Here is a 12,861-nt window from a genome sequence, read left to right as displayed (position 1 = left end):
ATTGTGTACTGTCTTGAGTTAATCTACTGGATGTCTGATACGAGGTAATAGATACTGATGACACAGAGTGGACACAGATGGCCAGCCATAGACTCACCTCAGTAACAGAACGAAACTGGTCAAGAAAGAAAGTTGAAATGCAAAATAAGGTCCTACTTATACCTGTTGTGATTCTACCTTGGTTATTAAATTGCATGCTGTGGAAAACAGGTGAGAATGGCTGCTAATGTTGTCAGCTAGGTTGGCAATCAGAAAATTATAGTTCTTCCTTGTCACATTCAGCAGAAGTATTTTGTAATGCTTACAGTATATCGGTCCAACCATTGAGTATGCCAGCCTTGTTTGAATGCCTGCTGCAAGTACCAATATTCTGCTTTAAGGCTGAGTAGATCACAACTGGCTTAAGACCCAAACAAACATCAGCTTGACATGATTTTTTTTCCCCTTGAACTATAACTGCCCTAGGTGCTTCACAGACAGTGATTTATCAGGACAGAATACCACCCGTTGTCAACCTGTATACCACACACTTGGTGCAAGAGTAGAATAAACCATTAACATTACTCAGTACTTGGGAAGGCAGGTCCACAATCTTCCCAAATGAAGTTCCTCCAATTTACATAGTTTTTTTTCCAACGCATTGGTTGCCTCGTTTACAGTGGTATAGGTCTATTGCCTGCTGTCTTGTTGTTGGTCCTTTTTCAGCACTCTACTCACTTGATCTAAGAAAGGACAGACATCTAATTAAATTGCTGTGATTATGTGGATCACCAGGTTTGTACCTGGGTTAGAGGATTGTTTATGTTTCAAGTTGTAATTTTATTTTGTGGGGAAAGAAAAAATGGAACTGATTTGTTAGCAGATGGAGGCAGTTGGACTGGCTGTTAAATAAAAGGACTACAGAGATGCAATGGTTGGTTGAAGGTCCAGTCACTCACTGGAAAAGGGGAGTCTGCAATAAAATGTATTTCTGTGGAATAGAAATACAATAAGGCATTTTGTTTATACAAAATGAAAGGGAACTAGTTTGAAATGAAAGAGTAAGTAGTTTTAAATTACATTTTCATAGTTTTTCACTATTCCCTTAACTTTTTATGATGTTGCACATTGAGTGGTTCTTATTGAAATTTTAAGTTCAGATGCTTCTCTTCAGTTCAATATGCAGCCATAGACATTATATGATGTGCCAGTACCATCTAGTGAACACCTATTGCGGATCAATTTTCCTTTTGCTGGCAATGCAGAGTATGTGTTCATTAGATGGTTCTGACGTTTAGTAACAAAATGTTAGGTTACTTACCATAAACCTGGTTCCCTGAAAGAGAAGACAACCACCAACAACATTAGGTATGGGATATGCCTGCCTATTGGTAGGTATTTTCTGAGCTCTCTATACCAGAGCTGCTGATAGTCCCCTTCCTGGGATGATGCCCTCAGTCCAGCATACCGAGGGATTAAAACCACCATACTGAGGAAGCATTTCTCTTTTTGCATCAAACCTGAGAGGGGGACCGATGCGACCTCGCGATGGTCGACTTCTCTTTCAGGGAACCAGGGTACGGTAAGTAACCTAACATTCCCTTTCAATTCGAAGGCGACCACCAACAACATTACTTATGGGATAATGTATACCAGAGCCGTCGCGAGGGAGAAGGAAAGGCAGCATATGAGGGATGCATCAGACCCATATAACCCAAGGTTAGCGGTGTGAACGTGCAACCTCAAGGACCCTCATGTCTATTGAAGGCAAGGAAGGATCTACCACATTCAAGCGGTAGAACCTGGAGAATATATGTGGCGTAGCCCAGCTAGCCACCGTACATATATCGGACAGCGAGGCCCCTCTGAAGAGAGCCCAAGATGTAGCCAACCCTCTAGCAGAGTGCGCAGGTGGGGGTAAGCCAGCACTGTCATACGATGCAGAGACTGTGTTTGCAATCCATGCGACAGTCGCTGCTTTGAGAGGGGCTGTCCTAGGGTCCGTATACCATGACAGATAAGAGCTGGTCAGTATGACGCAGAGCTCTTGTCCTATCCACGTAACACCTCAATGCCCACACTGGGCAGAGAAAATTTAATCTCCTATCCTCCTCCGAAGCAAAAGGAGGTGGATGGAAAGACTCCAATTCCACAGAATGATTCATGTGGAAGGCTGTAATCACCTTGGGAGGAAAGCAAGGTTTGTACGGAGTGACACCCTGCTGCCATCATCTCAAATAGACATACAGGAGCTGTGCAGTGACAACTTGCTGCCATCATCTCAAATACACATACAGGAGCTGTGCACCGACAGCGATTTTTCGAAGGCCGGGTGGGCGGGCGGGCCTACTCTACTTTTTTTTTTTTTTAACTTGCTGCTGCACAGCGCAGGCAAGGGGGATACGGCATGGGCACTGCAGATGTGCCAGCAAGGGTATTTAGTCAACAACAGTAACAATATATATATTTTTATATATTAAAACTGCCACTTGGCAGCCAGCTGAGTCGCTCGACAGCGGGGGTAAGGCAGAGCCTAGGCCCAGTGGAGGATGTGCTCCCACACGAGTGAAAGGCTGTAAAATACGACAACACTCACTCCTTTTAAATCAATACTGCACAGGCAGTCAACTCACATACCACAGACAGGAATGCAGCAGCCTGCAATTCAACTGTGCACAGGTTGCTGAGGAAGAAAGAAAGAAAAAGACTAAATCAGGAGTCAGTGATTCCGTGAAAGCGGCAAGCCAGCTTTCAGCCTGAAAGGCAAGGGAACTGCACTAGATTCAAAGCTCTTTTTCACAATATGCTCAGATACCAACACATAGGGTCTTACCTTACCATCTTGAGAGGCAAAAAGAGAAATTTCTTCCTCAGTATGATGGTTTTAATCCCTCTGTAGGCAGGACCAAGGGTGTCATCCCAGGAAGGGATAGTATAGTGAGCTCAGAAAATACCTACCAATAGGCAAGCATATCCCATATTAATGCTGTTGGTTGTCGTCTTCAAATTGAAAAGGAACTAGAGTTTGGTTACACTTGCCTGTGTTACAAATGTCTATGGCTGTCAAATAGAACTGAAGTTTCAAATGTCAGGTTAAAGCACCCTCACACAGACTATTGTTAAATGGTGACCAGAAGAAGGCTTTCTGGAGAAACTAGTAGCAGCCCAGGGACCTGTTTAGAGGGAGAGTGTATTATGACAACTGTCTGCATTTACTGGTTGTGAATTAAAAAAAAAACACAGATTCACCACAGAGTTGTCTCTGTCTTAGTGCATAAGCAATAATGCTGCTAATGTTGCATATCATGCAAAACATGTGCCTTTTTTACAATTTAATATAAATCAGTCACAACCCCTATATGTCCTGCTTTGAGTGGACATCGGTCTGTCCATGTTTTAAAAAACAACGTCATCCATCCACAGGTGATACTGGATTAGAATTCCAATTATATGTGAAATATAAATTGCACACTTTTAAATTGGAACTATATTCCATCATCGCTTCTTCTTGATTTAACTGGTTTTGGATTTTGATCTACTGAGTGACACTACCATTAGATATCTGCTGCAACCTATGGCCCCTTGCCCCAAACAAATCCCAGTAGTATTTTTCTACATCCTTTATATGTTTTTTCTAAAAAAGTTATATCTTAAACCATTTATTTCTGAAGCTTTTACTTTAATCAGCTCAAACCCAATGATTGAACCATCTCCCTGGGGGGAGACCTCTACTATCTGTGTTTGCTATTTTTACCTCACCTCCTCCTGTAGAGTGAAAGAAATGTATAGTAAGCACCATCAGTAAAGCTGGGATTAAGTCATGGGTGTCACAGATTCCGTGATTTTTGTTGGTGTCCGTGATTTTAGTAGAGAGCATTGAACTTTAGCAACACCAGTAAATTCCACCTTAACCAAAAAAAAAAAAAAAACCCATTTATTTCACGGTTGCGCTAATGATGTTGAACTTGTTGTCTTCGGTTGTCTTCCTTTGCAATGTAGCCGTTCACACTTTAACTCAATTGACAGCGCTGAAAAGAATTTAAACATACATGCAGTGCAAATCTACTGCCCGATTTTGTCAGCCTGCAGCTGCATTTTTCAATGCCTGCCGAGTCTTTGACCCAAATCAAGCGAAGTATCTCAGCATAGCTGAGAAAGAAGTGTTTGAGGACATTCCACTGTTTGAAAAACAACTGTGTAGCACAGTGTGAATACCGTGCTTACTACGAAATTGTCAGTGAAATGAAATGCGGCAATGTTTACCAGTCCTGGAAAAACATGGAAACACGATTCCCAACTCTTGCTGTAATTGCTGTCAGGTGCTTGACTGTACCAGTAAATATTGTTGATGCAGAGCGGTGAGATGGACCGAAGCTGGTACAGCTGGATTACAGTATCAGATGGTACATTCTGGTTGGAGTTTATTCTTACAATCCCTGCTTTAAATTGGTATGTTGTGCTGCTTTACTACTCATTATCTTGGGGAGTGGCAGCTACCAGCCCCTTCACATGGCTCTAAAGATCAAGTTTATCTTAATGTACAGCAGTCCATCGGTTTTGCAGTTAAAATTGCCTTGTCATTTTGGGGATGGCAGCTATCCTGTCCCCCTGCCCATGGCTTCCCTATGGCCAGCATCTTCACTTATCAGCAAGATACTTTATGGGCCAAAGAATGTAGTGTAAAATATGTATTTTGTAGTAGTGTTGTCTAGTCTATTTTAATAAATAATCTATCGCATGTGTTTTCTGTCAATTATTTAGGAAAATCTATTACTTGGGAGCATTTCGACTGCTATGATTTCTCTTGCAAAAACTATATGTGCCTCAAGTGATAATGTGACAGCACCCCACCAACCAAACCTTCCTTATGATGCATTAAAAGCCCTGCAAGGGGTTCACAATGTATTGTAGCTTCTGGTTCAACTCAGTTCTACATCAGTCATTTGGGTGTAGGGTTGCAAATGAAAAGCAGGAGTGACTGTGAAACCACATATGCACCGTGGCACTAAATCTCCTAGTTTAGGAACTGCTCACGTTGTTTGACAGGGTTATTGAACAGCATTATACTATGGAAAAGAGGTGAACGGGATGGCTGCTTAATTTATTGGGGAAGGTCATCTTTCATACAGATGACATGTTCTTGATTATTACAATCAGTTGCAGTTACACTCACAAGGACACAATCCAGCCAAACATGGTGCATGCCATCCACGTTTTAAATGTTAAGGATGGTACACACCCACAGCTTTAAACTATGTTGAGGTACAAACACAACTCTTAATATAATAATTGTCTTTGCTCCTTCTTCTTCTTCAATCTGTGTTTATGTTGCTTTTTTCTATGACTTATGAATAAGGCAAATATTTTGGCAAATTTCACGGAAATGTCACCAAATAATGTAGTTTTAGCTATGTCAGCATACCCAAGAGCTTTTAAATAGTACACCAAAACTATAAAGTATATTGCTTTTGACTACTGACAAGTTTAAATGTTATTTTTGAGTACAAAAAAATAGGGTGGGTGAACACGAACAGAGCGTGATAGGGTTCATCCCGTATGGGAAGAACTGTGTGTGTGTGTGTGTGTGTGTAGTCAATGCAGCATGAAATATATGTAAGATTATCCCAGTAATCATTAATTGGAAAACATATATGTATATTAATAGAACTTTTTGTCTGCTACCTAAAATATTTAAGTATGTTTGTGTGGTTTTATGTGCTCTAAATGTCACACTTGGAGTCGCTGCCGCTACCCCACCTAATGACTAACTATGGAGCACTAAGACCCGCTATATCTACTTGTATTACACCTTTAACAAAAGAAGGTTCAAATTATATGTGACCTGTAGGAGCCAGACAACACAGGTGTGATAGGTTAAATATATTTTATTAATATGTTAACAAACAGTAAATAAAATATCTAAAAAAATGATTAAACACTACCCTGAAGGCTTAACGCCCAGCAATGGCTGTACTAGGACGCAAAGTATAAAAAAAACAGTCAAAGAGGGAAGATGAAACAAACAAGGGGGCCACAGTCCACTTCTTGTAGGACCGTCCTGACTGGTTCACAGGAGGGCAATCATCACCCTCCCTCTGCACCACTTCGTCTCAGGACTGGTCCAACACCTCTCCCATGGCTCTCCCCGCATGTCCAACTAAGACCACAATTAAAACAAAATAAGAATTGAAATAATTGTCTCAGTTCCCTCTCTACCTCCGTCATTATTCCTACCAGCCAAAAAGTGTCAAAAAACTTGGGTAAAACTTTATTAAAACCCAATGTTTAAAAGAGCTCTTTATTAAAACAATACTAAAACCCATAAAACTACAAAGACACTTTTTCAGATCAAAAACAATCACAGGGACATTGCAGCAGGGTTAAGAGGTGTGCCATTTCACACTTAATAAAATAACCCAACTGTTTACTTCCCTCAATGCTGCATTTAAAGCCAGACTTGCCGGTCGAAACTTTGTGTTCCCTTCCTTTGTTCCTGGTAGTGGCTCTCTGGGGATACTCCCTATCCTGTGGTCGCTCCTCTCTTTTTTCAGTTTAATCATTTTTATATTAAAAACACATTAAAAAAAAGAAACAGAAATCGATAATTAGCTGTCAAGATAATTAGATTTCTAGAAATTTAAAATGCAATTATCATGCATGAAAGGATTAAGATTAATTTAAATAAATACAACAGCATTTTCCATTACTTAGAACACCCAATAAAGCATGTTTCTAATTGGTCTACCTTTCTCAGTGTCGTATTTTGAAAAATTAAGATATTGAGAATAAGCACCCTTAAAAGATCTACACTGACATACAGTAGTTTTTTTTTACTTTTACATTAAAGAAAATCCTACAGTATGAACCACAGTCCTCATATATTTTTCTATTAGAATAATCGACTGTACCACAGTACTTAAAACAGTTTGACAGACATTTATGTGGAAATGTGTTGTCTTATTAATAAAAACAAAAGTAATATTTTTACAGTCACGATTATTATTTGCTTATTTAGCAGACGCCTTTATCTAAGGTGACTTACAGACTCAGGTTTGTGAACTATGCATCAGCTGCAGAGTCACTCACAACATCTCACCTGAAAGACAGAGCACAAGGATGGTAAGTGACTTGCTCAAGTTCACACAATGAGTCAGTGAGTGAGCCGGTGTTAGAGAACCCCATGGAAATCAGTTGCCCTTGCTTATTGTACTGCATGCAATCAAACATGTTTTGTTTTAAATTAAAAAATAATTTATTTTTAGTTTTGTATGTACATATACGGCCCGGCTGGGCAGTAGCCTTCACGGTTTCTTTTAAGTTTCAGTTTTAAATTTGTCTCGCTTCTTGCTCGCTCTCGTTCCTCCTCTGAACACCCAGAGAGCTGCAGGTTTATATATCGTGGACAAGGGGTTTAACTGGCTAGTAGTTATTATATTAGCCCTCTGCCACAATCTGCACAAGTTTATTAATTACTCCTGGCAGAGGACGAGCACTAATCTCGCCTCTGCCAGAACACGTTTTTAAATAAACAAAAACAACAACAAAACACACGGCTACGCCGTCATATTTACAAACATAAATCATAAAACAAAAATACAAAATAACAAAGGGGCGGAGGGGGAAACCCCATTCTAAAAATAAACAAATAAATGTACAAGCTCCTCGCCCTGTTACAGAGTGATATAAATTAGCAAGAGTTTCTAGTTTGAAAAATCATCACAACTCAGACTTATGCAAGACTTTATCTGATGTGAGTATGGCCAGATTTACAAATTTTATTTCTTTGTAGGAAATTCCATTGTAATGGCCAATATAATACATGTCATTGGGGTGTTGCTTCTCTGGCACTGTAATTATTTTAAGAAATGACCATTGCCAACCTCAATACGGGTTTGGAAGAGCTGATGGCAATATCATCATCTCCATTCTTGGTGGTGTATTAATTTGACAAATAAGAAACGTTTTTCTTCAACAATAGCCTAGGAAATAGCCTAGGAAAGTTTCATTAATGTATTTTAAGTTTCATGAATGTATTTTATTCATCATACAGTCTTTAAAGTCTTTTGAATGTGGAGGATACAACATCAGGGAGTCCTTTCCATTGGCCCTATAGACTTGCATGCTTTGTATCACAGCAAAATTTCATCGGTGCTTCACAGGGAATTCATGTAATCTCCAACTCCCATACTAGCGGGGTAAATTTGGGAGTAAAAATTAAGATACAGATAAAAACGCAGTTTTCAACAAATTGCAGATTTATTGAAAAAAAAAAAAAAATCTAGGGATAATTTAATAAAGAATTGATGACTAGTCCAAAATTGTAATAACACAAACCCAATAAAATACGATTTGACCAACAAAGCACATCTCCTTATTAATTTTATAACAAATATTTAATATTTATTCAAAAAGTTAATACAGAACTGAGGTTAGGATTACAAATTAAACCCAGAGAGAGGAAGCATAAATTATTTACAGAATAAGAAAAGAAGTAGCAATACTTACTCTGTATATAAATTTAAATATATTGAACTGCTGTAGTGATTTATTAAGACTATATGATGGAACATAAGAAAGTACATGGTTAAACTTCTTTCCTCATGCTTTCCTAAAGTTGCATTAAAGAGTAATTATTATTATTATTATTATTATTATTATTATTATTATTTATTTCTTAGCAGACACCCTTATCCAGGGCGACTTACAATTGTTACAACATATCACATTATACATTATTTCACATTATACAGATATCACATTATTTTTACATACAATTACCCATTTATACAGTTGGGTTTTTACTGGAGCAAAAGTAGGTAAAGTACCTTGCTCAAGGGTACAACAGCAGTGTCCCCCACTGGGGATTGAACCCACAACCCTCCGGTCAAGAGTCCAGAGCCCTAACCACTACTCCACACTGCTGCCCTACAGAATAAGTGTAGTAATCCCAATACATTTCTTTACAGAATTTAATAGCTTCAGTATAAGTACTAGAAGAAAAGTTAATATAATATTAGCTGTACAAACACACACACACATACAGTATATACTGTATATATATATATTAGCTCGAAGAGCCAGCTGCCTTGTAATCTTAAATGCTACCTAAAAATCCCTTAATTACAGTACTTAGATTTAGAAACAGGCTCCATTTTTTGTTATGCAGCCATGACATTCTAGCATATCAAATATCATGTTAAATTCTAAGATGTAAACCTGTTGTAGCATGGCAAATAGCAAGAAGATCAGAAATTTTGTTTTACAAAAAGGAACCACTTTTTTATATACCATTAACCATTCAGTTTATTTTCTCTTCTTGGCTTGTCTTTTATAGTGTGAGAAAATACTTGTCAATACTTCAATTCCTGATAATACAGTCCACACACGTGTTAATCTCAATGGCACTAAAATAACATTCAACAAAATAACATAGTATTAGTAGTGTATCCATTTAACAAAACCTGAATTTCACCTAATTTGGCTTTTAATGCAGTCTTAAACCTATTGAAGCTAGTAAATTAAAATGATTCTTCATGTCAATTAAACCTGGGGACTTTAGGAGATAGTTGCTAAAACAGCCATGCAAAGCCCCCTTTCATTAGGAAATACAGTGTGGAATGAAACGATAATTAATCATTGTAAATTAGGCTAAATGAGGAAACAAACAAGAAGACAGTTATGTTTACTGGCATCATCTCACCTGCCAAAAAAAACCAAAAACAACAAATTAACAAAAAGTGGGTATTGCAACATTTTATTTTATTCATGAGCTCATAGTAGACAGAGAAGCTGTAATGGACACTGGAACTTAGTAACCTGTTTTGAAGATGGAGGCTTGACCTTTTGACTGCCAAGCAAATAGAACATTCATTTCCTACTGTGACAAACTTCATTCTGCTAAAATCTTAGTTAAAGTGTTTCAGAAGCACACAGCATCAAATTGTTGATATTGTCTAAGAGAAAACTCTCCAAAGAAGTGATAACATGGAGATTCAGACAGGAAATCCAAAATCTGCAGCAACTGGGGAGTGTATGTGTTGTCAGTTTTATACAGGTTTATATTGTTTAAGGTATTTAATTCTTTACTGCCTGTTCCAGTAATTACAATACAAGACTGCAAAGTACTATGTAACATACTGTAACGGCAGGTCCTGAGGCAGGCTGGAGAGAGGGGCGGGGCCAGCGCACTGACTGATCGTCACCAACCAGGAAGGGGGCGTGGTCAGCGCGCTGGAGTGAACGGGAGAACCCAGCCTGTACTTTCTACCGAGGGAGGTTACCCGCAGTCAGGTTGGGGCCCCGACCCCTCCCTCTTAGAAGGTTCTATGGATCCCTGGGCTGGGGAATTTCCCGACAGCTACCAACCTGAGACTTTCCGGCCTGGGACTTTCCAGCCAGGTGAGGTATCTAGCTCCCCTAAAAAAGGGAGTGGGAGCTGGATACCAGGATCGGACTGAAAGATGGAGAACAGAACAAAGAAAAAGAGCTAAAGAGAAGAAAGAGCTGACTAGTAGAAGTGTGAGTTGTGGTTGACATCAGCTTTGTTTGCAATAATTGAAGCTAAAACAAATACAAAGTTTAGCCTTGAAACCTTGCCTTGCGCACTTCTTGACACCACCACAATACATTAATTTACCATAGTGTTATAATTATACTTTAATGTCTTTTACCACCATTGATTACATTTGTATTTATCTGTTGGAATACACATTTAGGATACACACTTGAAAGTAGAGTTAAAAGAAAGTACTGTTGGTATAGTACACACAGTATAGATCCTATAATAATGTTGTCTGTAATGAAATAAATTATTCATTTTCTTCACTAAATCAGTTAACGGACACTATTCAGTACTGCATTTTGTTGATAATAGGGAGGTGAATAGTACATTAATAAATAGTGCTGTAGTACATTAATAAATCAATACATTTTGTGATTATACAACAGTAGAATTTACTACCCCACACATAAGATTCCCCCCACCTTAAAACGTACTGGCCACAGTCTCCCTTTGAAATAGGCAGCCATCCTCCTGCAACTAAATGCATATAAGCTTTTTTTATATAATATATATTGAAAATCAAATATATTTACATTTATATTTATAATTGTATGTGTTCCATGTTAATCACAAACTTAAAAATATATGTATTTAGTACTCCATTTTCATAGTATGAATTTCTTAACTGCAGTATCTATTAAAAAAATTGTTTACAAATATTCATTCATCCCCAAGGTAAGAAGTATGACCAGTAGAATATTTTAATATCAGCCAAAAAGTAATACAAAAAAAGCATCAGAATCTGTCACTTAAAATGGATTAAATAAATAAATTCAACTTTGTTATACCTGAGAATTCAGCAGCAACTTGAAAAGACTCATTTAATGTAACCTTATGCCACTTTGCAGCACAGATTTCTGTAAAAGAAGAATTAATTGAGTAAAAGAATAATTTAAAGGATGTGAAGTTCACTTGAATTGGAGAAGGTGATAACTTTTAGTACATTTCATCCTTCATGCATTACATCACGGCAAGAGTTTTCTGGATTTCAAGCACAGTTTCAAGGACACAGTGAAGGAGAATCAAATTATCAAGTAATGCTATAGCTTGTAGTGTTCATATATTTACATTTATCTTGAAGGAAGGTGATTTATTTTGCAGGCAAAGAAGGACTATACATCAAACTAACGTAGAAGCTACTGTATGAAAAAAAATGTCCTTCATGCTGTGACTGGACATTGTCACCAAGGATTATCGCCTTTATCAAAGCAAACAGAAAAGTTGAAATGCTCGCTCACGTGTTTCCAACTACCCTTTTGCAAGACTAATGTCCGATATTAGTGGGCAGTTGGTTTTAAAATAGAATAGAGTGTGAAGAAAAGTAATGACAACCAGAATAACCTTTGAGATGTGAAATGAAACTTCTCAGGTGTCTCTCCAGGTGGAGAAGCAGCGAATCAGAACCTGAAAGCACCCAGAGGCAGTTGGCATTACTCTCCGGAGACTAGCACAGAAAAAAAGCCTACTCTGTCATTACCCATAACATCGCTTCTGTTCCCTAGACATTGAGAATATATGAATCACTCTATATGCTTGCCTTCAAAGTCAAAAATGTTAGACTAAACATAGTGAAAAAGTGTTTCTACAGAACAGGTTTATTATAAACATCTAATGATCTGTCCATGGGATCTATATTTACACACAAATAACTAACTACCAGTATCAGCTTTAGAGGTGTAATGCACAGAAATCTAAGATATGGGAAACCATAATTTACAAAAAACAAGGGATTAGATAACTGTGCAACACTGAATGCAAAGGTCATTGTGAGACACTTTCAGATATGGTACACAACAAAACATATACAAAAAATGTATTTTTATAATTTAATAATAACACATACATAAATAATATCTAGGTGGCACCTACTTTAAAAATTGCTATGTGGATTTTATAGGAACCATTTTTGATTTATTTAGTAATTATTTCTTTTAATGCTGTCAAGCGATTAATCTTGTGATTTAAAAAATTAACCTTAGTTAATCTTGGTTTTAATCGCATATTAAACTGACACAATTACTACATCCATCTAATTTAAATTTGTTTTTATTACTGATGCTAGTATTATTATTGTCCTTAACTGTAAATACAATTGTTTAACACATATTTACTTATGTATTTAAGACTGAACACGGTACCCCAGTGTACCCCATGCAAATTCACCCTCTTTGTCGAATTATTTATTTTTGGCATTGGCCCAAATACATAAAGCAAAACCATTTTAAAAAAAAAAGTATTAACAGGTCTAAATTTTTGGATTGTCACATTGCCTGCAAAGTTGTGTGGTGTAAGTAAATATTAGTACACATGGCTGTAAAAAA

Source organism: Acipenser ruthenus, chromosome 6, assembly GCF_902713425.1.
Source record: "Acipenser ruthenus chromosome 6, fAciRut3.2 maternal haplotype, whole genome shotgun sequence".
NCBI classification, from domain to species: Eukaryota; Metazoa; Chordata; class Actinopteri; order Acipenseriformes; family Acipenseridae; genus Acipenser; species Acipenser ruthenus.
Note: the sequence above shows the minus strand (reverse complement) of the source record.